A 6,902-nucleotide genomic window follows, 5' to 3' on the forward strand; every position below is an offset into this window, starting at 1 on the left:
GCCCTCAGGAGCAGGGTCCTCCCTGTGCGTCAAGGCTGCAAAGAGCCATTGTTTTGTCCAGGAGCTCGGAGGGGTGGCTGGGACTGCCCTGACCGGTGTCACCACAGCTCAGGTGAGGGATTAGGAGGAGATTTTGCCATCAAAGGTCCAGCACTGGCAGCCAGTGACAGCGATCAGGGTGTGATTTATGTGCCAGCCCCACGAGGGGCTCAGGCAGGCCTTACTGAGTGCTGAGCTTAATGAACGAGCTGATCTAACGAGGACTGGCATGGCTGGGCCAGCTGGACAAACGGGGTCGTGTGCTGGGGCAAAGCCCATGGGAGGCAGCTGGCACTGAAATCACTGGGAAATCACTGTCCAGCAGCAGGGCAGGGCTCTGCTGGCACTGAAATCACTGTCCAGCAGCAGGGCAGGGCTCTGCTGGCACTGAAATCACTGTCCAGCAGCAGGGCAGGGCTCTGCTGGCACTGAAATCTCTGGGAAATCACTGTCCAGCAGCAGGGCAGGGCTCTGCTGGGCACTGAAATCACTGTCCAGCAGCAGGGCAGGGCTCTGCTGGGCACGGCTGGGCAGACTGGGACCAGTGTTGGCACTGGGGGGTGGCTGCACGTCAGCATCCCAGCGCTCTGCACGCCCCCGAGCAGCGTCATCATCGTCATCCATCAGCGCTCTGAAAGGTGCCTAATTACAGCCTCTGCTTTCCTGTTCACTTATTCATCCTCCTGCCCCAGCACCTCCTTTGTTACTGAGCTGCTGGGCTGAAGCTGCCTGGGTTGGAGCAGTGAAGGCACAGGGTCCCTCCCTGTGACAAGGTCTCACGTCCTCCCTGCTGCTCAGAGCCCCTGTGGGTGATTTGTCCCCCCCAGCAGGAGGGGACACCCCCAGAGGTGTCCCCACCACCCCTGGTGCTGTGCCTGGGGCTGTCCTGCCTGGTCATTCCCTGTGTCCCCTCCCATGTGGCTTCAGCCACTCTACCCTCTGTGCTCTCAGTTTGCTCCCAGGCTGGGTTTCAGTGCAGAAGGTGAGGGATGAGCTCAGGGGGGAGGCAGCTGCAGAGGAAGGAGCAAATTCCCCTCTCTCATTTAATGCTCTGTATTTGTGTCTCTGTGGGGGCAGGAGCCCTTGCCAGGAGTGTGGCCCTGCTTTTCTCTGCCTGTGGCTGTGCCTGGCTGTCACATCTGTGCTGCTGGGGCTCTTGTGGGCTTGTGTTTTGTACATCCAGCAGCAACAAATGTCATGTGCACTCTACAACTGAGGTGCCAGGACAGTTGCCAGGGGTTTGGGTTCATTGTCCCTGCTCCCAGGCTGGGGAGAAACCTGAGACCAGGCCAGCCTTGGCCAAGTGGTTTGGATGGGCACCTTTGGGCTTGGATGGGGATCTTGGCAAAGCCCAGCTTTGGTGGCAGAAGACAAAGCTGGGTTTGCAGTGGGAGTCTCCTAGACCTGGGCTGTCACCCTGCTGCTGGGGCCTCTCCTGGCTGGGTCTGTGCTCAGGGACAAGGACACCATGGGGGCTGTGGCCAGCACCCAGTCGTGACAGACTGGGATGGGACAACACCGGGAAGTCCTGGCACTGTGGGCCATGGGCTGTCACCCTCCCAGCCCCTCCTCATCCTGCCCCTGATGTTAATGGGCTTCTGCAAATTAAAAGCTCTCACTTGAACCCTCAAAAAAGGAGTCCCTGCTGTCCATGAAGGGACCAGAGGCACTGTGTGAAGTTCAGCTCCAGGGTTCCTGGTGGCATTAGTGGAACAGCTCAGTGGCAGCTGGGTGGTCTGGGATGAAGCTGAAGAGAGGGAGTCAAGCTTAGCCTCTGCTCTGGTCCAGCAGGTTCTGAGGCTGTTGAGATCCAGGTCATGTTCACTCTCAGCCACCATTTCCCAGCAGCAGTCAAGATTCAGCTCTGACTGGTGGTTCAGTCAACCCACCTTGGGTGGAAACAAGCCCAGCACCCACCTGCCCTGCCCCCTCCCCTACTTTTAGAAGAGTTATCCACTTTGGTAGAGAAATAGAGATGCTCATGGAATATTAAACACCTCCCTAAAGCCCCTGTTGCTGATGAGTGGCTTCTGTTCCTCATTGCCTGGTGCAGGCAGTGACCTTTCAGAAATGTTGTACGTTGTGGCCGTCTCTAAATGTCTCCTCTCCTGGGAGCATCTTGTGGAGATAGAGATTCAGACATGATGTCTGTCAAGAAGAAAAGCAGATTGTGGCCAATCTGGGGCTGCCTGTGCAGTGTTGCCTGGGCCACGTGCTCGGGAATCATAAGGTTGTCTCTAAAAATAAGCGGTGGCTTCTTTCGGGTCGTCTCCTTGGTGCCGTGGCTCATCAGGGAATCCTTGGTGCTGGGGTTTGCGGGGGCTGGGAGTTCCCACGTGGGAGAGGAGTGGAGAGTCCTGTGGCCACGGCTGCTGAGGACTCAGGATAGGATCCTGGGGTGGGAAGACACCGTGGAGACACCAGGTTTGCTGGGAAGGAAGGGCAGATCCTGCCTCTTTGGGAGCTGCTCCGGCCGCCCCGAGACCTGGGGCTGCTGAGCAGGAGGAGCCTCGTGAGAGGCAGCAGCTGCCACTCACCAAAATAACTCCCTTCTGTGGAAGCTTTTCATGTTCTCCAGCCGTCCCTGAAGTCACGCCCGGGGATGTTCTGTGGTGACCCAGCCGCCGCCTGGCTCCTGCACAGACAGCTCCTGCGACGCTCCCCTCCCCGTTCCTGTGCCTTGCCAGCAACATCTGCTCTGCCTGAGCAGCCTTGAGGGGGACATGAGGGTGACATCAGGAGCACGGCCTCCACAGGGCTGTTGGGGATGGCCACTTGGCCATTTGGTGGCCTGAGGAGACTCAAGGTGTTCAGCAGGTCCTGTGGGGTGGGAAGATGCTCTGTAGGGACCCTGAGGGTGCCCTCAGTGCCCACCCAGCCATTGGTGCTCCTTCTGCTCCTCCAGCCCTGCCCTCCTGCCTGCCCAGCCCAGCCCTGACCCAGAAAAGCGTGCTGAGAGCCACAGAGCCAGGAGAATTTGTTTCCCAGCCAGGCCCTGATGGGATTAGGAATAACTCTCTCCTGGATAATTCTCCATTAGGTCTGGTGATTGATTTCCTTCCTTTTTACCCCCAGCTCTGTCCTGCTCTCCCTGTTTCAGCTGGATTATTTATTCTCATGCTTGGCTTGCTAATTGCTTGATCACCAGAGCTGAGGCTTGGGCACATCCCTGGCCTCCTTTGACCCTTCAGTTTCTGCCTCTTTGTTTCTGTCTCAGCTCTGATTTAATCCCTCCACGCCCCAGCATAAACCAGGATCTTTCTGCTATTCTGTGCAGAGGGAAAAACCTGCTGGTGTCACCCCAGGAGCCAGGGAAGGTCTGAGGGATGCTCCTGAAGTTCTTCCCCATCATCTCTATCCTCCCCATGCCCCCCTCTCTTTTCTGGGGTTTTTCCAAGCTCAGTGTGGCTCCAAACCCACTGACATTGCAGACTTGAGGCAAGGGCTAAAATAAAGCTGCAGGAGTTTTTGGTTTGTTTTTGGAGGATGGCACAGGTCACCTTTGGTCCTCATTTCAGTGCCCCTGGGAACTGTGCTCTGCTCTGAGCTGCAGCAACAGCTGGAAAAACACAGTTGGATTCCCTGACCTCACATTTGGGCATCCAGCTAGGCTCTGCCAGTTCTGAACGATGCCAGGACACCCCCCTGGGGATCCCCAGCAGCCCCTGGGGCCACCATCAGTGTGGGTGGTGTCACCAGTGAAGAAGACCCCAGGAACTCTCATTTTTTTCCATTTCAGCCTAAAACCATAGAGGGGAAAGGGTGTTTTTGGAAGCTGTGACTGAGGGCTCGGGTTTTCCAGCAGGGAAGAAGAAGCAGACGCCTGGATGGGCTTTGGCACAGGACTGGGGCCTGGGCTCCTCTTTAGATCTGGAGGAGCTGTGTCCTGTGCAGCTCTGGCTGCAGTTTTCTCTTCCCCATGGGCAGAGCTTGGAGCCAGGGAATTGTTGGCATCAGCATCCCAAGTGTCCCATCCTCTGCTCCAAGCCTCTGCCAGCAGCTCGGGGAGGCTCGAGCCCATGGAGCCTGCTTGGTCCAGCAAAGTCCTGTTCCTGGCAGTCGAGATCTCATCCTGCTCACAGCCCAGGACAGGGGAGCACACGGAGCTTGTCCTGATGGAGAGTCCAGCAGCAATCCTGGCAAGCTGTCAGGGAGCTGGGGAGCACTGCAGGGGTGCTTGGACACTCCATCCAACCCCAGCCCCATGAGCAGGGTGACAGAGTCTGTGAGGATGCTGGCACGGCCCAGCATGGTTGGCATTGCCTTCCCTGGCACGGAGCTGGGCTGGGGACAGCAGCCAGGGAGCAGGGATGGCGTGGGGACACTCAGCTGCCAGGCAGGGCTGGCTGCCGGTGAGCGAGCAGCGCTCGGGGTGTTCCCAACAGCACTTGGCTGCTGCTGGTGTTTGTAGGAGCCCTCTCCTGTCTCATGCCAAGTTTGGGACACACTGGCCCTGGCAAAAGGAGCTGGCAGCTCCCTGATAACCCGTGTGACAGAGCACTAGGGTTATCCCCCCTGTCCATGTTTTCAGGGTGGGCATCCACAGTCACTTTCTGCTCCATTTGCTCCCTCCCTACTTTAGGTCTCCATCCTCTCCTGGGGTTCCCTGCATCCCTGGAAAGATGCAGCAGCATCCCCTGGCTGCCCCTGGCCCCTACCATGGGCCTGGAGCAGCAGCAATGGGTGCTGGAACAAGAAGAACTCAGCAGGAGTATTTTACATCCTGCATGCCAAAGGAAGGATGAAACAAGACCTTGCTCTCACTGAGGTGTCTGTGCTTATGTGACGTCTGAGCGGGAAATGACAACCTGGGCTGATTTTTTTGTCTTTATTCGCAAAAAGGGATAAATAATGGCAGCTGAGGAGCAGTTGATCTTGGAGGAGCTGGCAGGGCCAAGCTGGTGCCAGAGGAGCAGGAGCTGTTTGAAGAGTGGAGGGGGAGCCAAATCCCACCTGCAGGAATCATGGAGTCCCAGAATGGTCTGGGATGGAAGGGACCTTAGAGATCATCTCATTCCACCCTCTGACATGCGTAGGGACACCTTCCACTGTCCCAGGCTGCTCCAAGCCCTGTCCAGCCTGGCCTTGGACACTTCAGGGATCCAGGGGCAGCCACAGCTTCCCTGGGGAGCCCCAAGCCAGGGTGGCTGGAGAGCAGCACTGCTCTGTGCTGCTGGTGCCTGGGACAAAACAAGCTCAGTGGTCACAAATCATGGTGGGGAAGTAGGGAATGAGGCAGGGAAGGCTCCAGGGGCTCACAAAATTGTCAAATTGTCCAAAATTGCTCTGCTCTGCTTCCCCCATTGCAGCCCCTCAGCCCCGGGCTTTGCTGGCTCTGTCCCCAGCGCTGCATGCAGCAAGCTTGTTATTTTTAAAAACAAATTAAATGAGGAGAAGAGCCTATATCTAGGCCTTGCTCTGGATCTTAATTGCCCTGGCTCCCCAGGGGCCGGGCGAGCCCGGAAAGCGCTGCACAATCGCCGTAATGAGCTATTAATAAACAGCCCGGCTCCGCCTGGCGCTGCCCGGCGCCGAGAGGGACCGCGGGTCCCGGTGTCCCTGCAGGGGACACAGCGGCTGTGCAGCTCCTCTGCGGGATGTCCTGGGGCCGGCAGAGACCCAGGCAGGGCCAGCCTGGCTCCTGAGCTCGGGTCTGCCTGGATTTGCAGGGAATGGCTCATCCAGCTGTGGGGTTTGCTGTGGGGTCAGTGGAGCATCCGTGGCTGGGGCTGGGGGGCAGCAGGGCTGGCTGTGGGCAGGGAAAATGTGCCCAGGGCTGGCTGTGCACAGGGAAAGTATGCCCAGGGCTTGCTCTGGACAGGGAAGGTGAGCCCAGGGCTTGGGGGGGCAGCAGGACTGGCTGTGGAGAGGGAAGGTGAGCCCAGGGCTGTGGAGCAGCAGGGCTGGCTGATGCTCTGGCTCTGGAGGGGGAAGGTGAGCCCAAGGCTGTGGCTCCCGCTCTCCATCTGCCAGGAAAAACAACTCCAGTGGGGCTGGAGCTTTGCTTAGAGGATCAGGTGGCCAGAGTAGGAACCAGAAGTGGAGTTGGGTTACTCCAGGCTCATCCATAATGAACACGGGGCAGAGCCTCAGGCAGGCAGGGGAAGGGCTGGATCCCCCAGGGCTGGCAGGGAGGGATGGTGGGCACAGGACACCATTAAAGGGGCTCCAGGGCATCTTTATTTAGTGTAGAGACTCTGAATCAGATGAAAAAGTGTCACAATAAATGGGGAGAGTTTTGTCCTGTGGGTTTGCAGGTCGTGTTTGGTAGCATTCCTTCCTATGCAGCCCCAGGGCAGAGCAAGAGTGGGACCTCCAGAACCAGGGGGACCAAGGGGAGCTGCCCCCCACTCACCCCAGAGCCAGCTCAGGTTCCTGGGGCCACCAGCCAGGCAGAGCCTTCACCAAGTGTCTGTCCTGGAAGGCAGAGGCTGCCAGGCAGCTCCAGTGTCCAGGTGGCATTTGGGGACCTCCAGTCCCCAAAGGGGGTTTGGTGCAAGGAGTGAAGCTGAGCAGTGCTGGAGAGAGGGGAGAAAGGGGCAGGGGCAGCAGTGGTCCCCCGCCCTGTCCCCCAGCTGCATCCACAATCCTGTGGTTGTGTGAAATGGTGACACTTCCCTCTTGTTTTGATTCATTGGAAGAAAATGGAAATGTGGCAAAATTAAGATACACAAAATAAAAGAAAAAGGTGTCACAGAATCAGAATAGAATTGGCGAGGTTGGAAATCCCTCAAAGACCGTAGAGTCCAAGCCCAGCACTGCCAAGGACATCGTTGTCTCTCAGTGCCACATCCCCACATCTGTAAAAGGTCACAGAACCCTGGGGTGTCCTGAGGGGAAGGGACACACAGGGATCATTGAAT

The sequence above is a fragment of the Onychostruthus taczanowskii genome, unplaced genomic scaffold (assembly GCF_017590055.1).
Source record: "Onychostruthus taczanowskii isolate IOZ18803 unplaced genomic scaffold, ASM1759005v1 scaffold110, whole genome shotgun sequence".
NCBI classification, from domain to species: Eukaryota; Metazoa; Chordata; class Aves; order Passeriformes; family Passeridae; genus Onychostruthus; species Onychostruthus taczanowskii.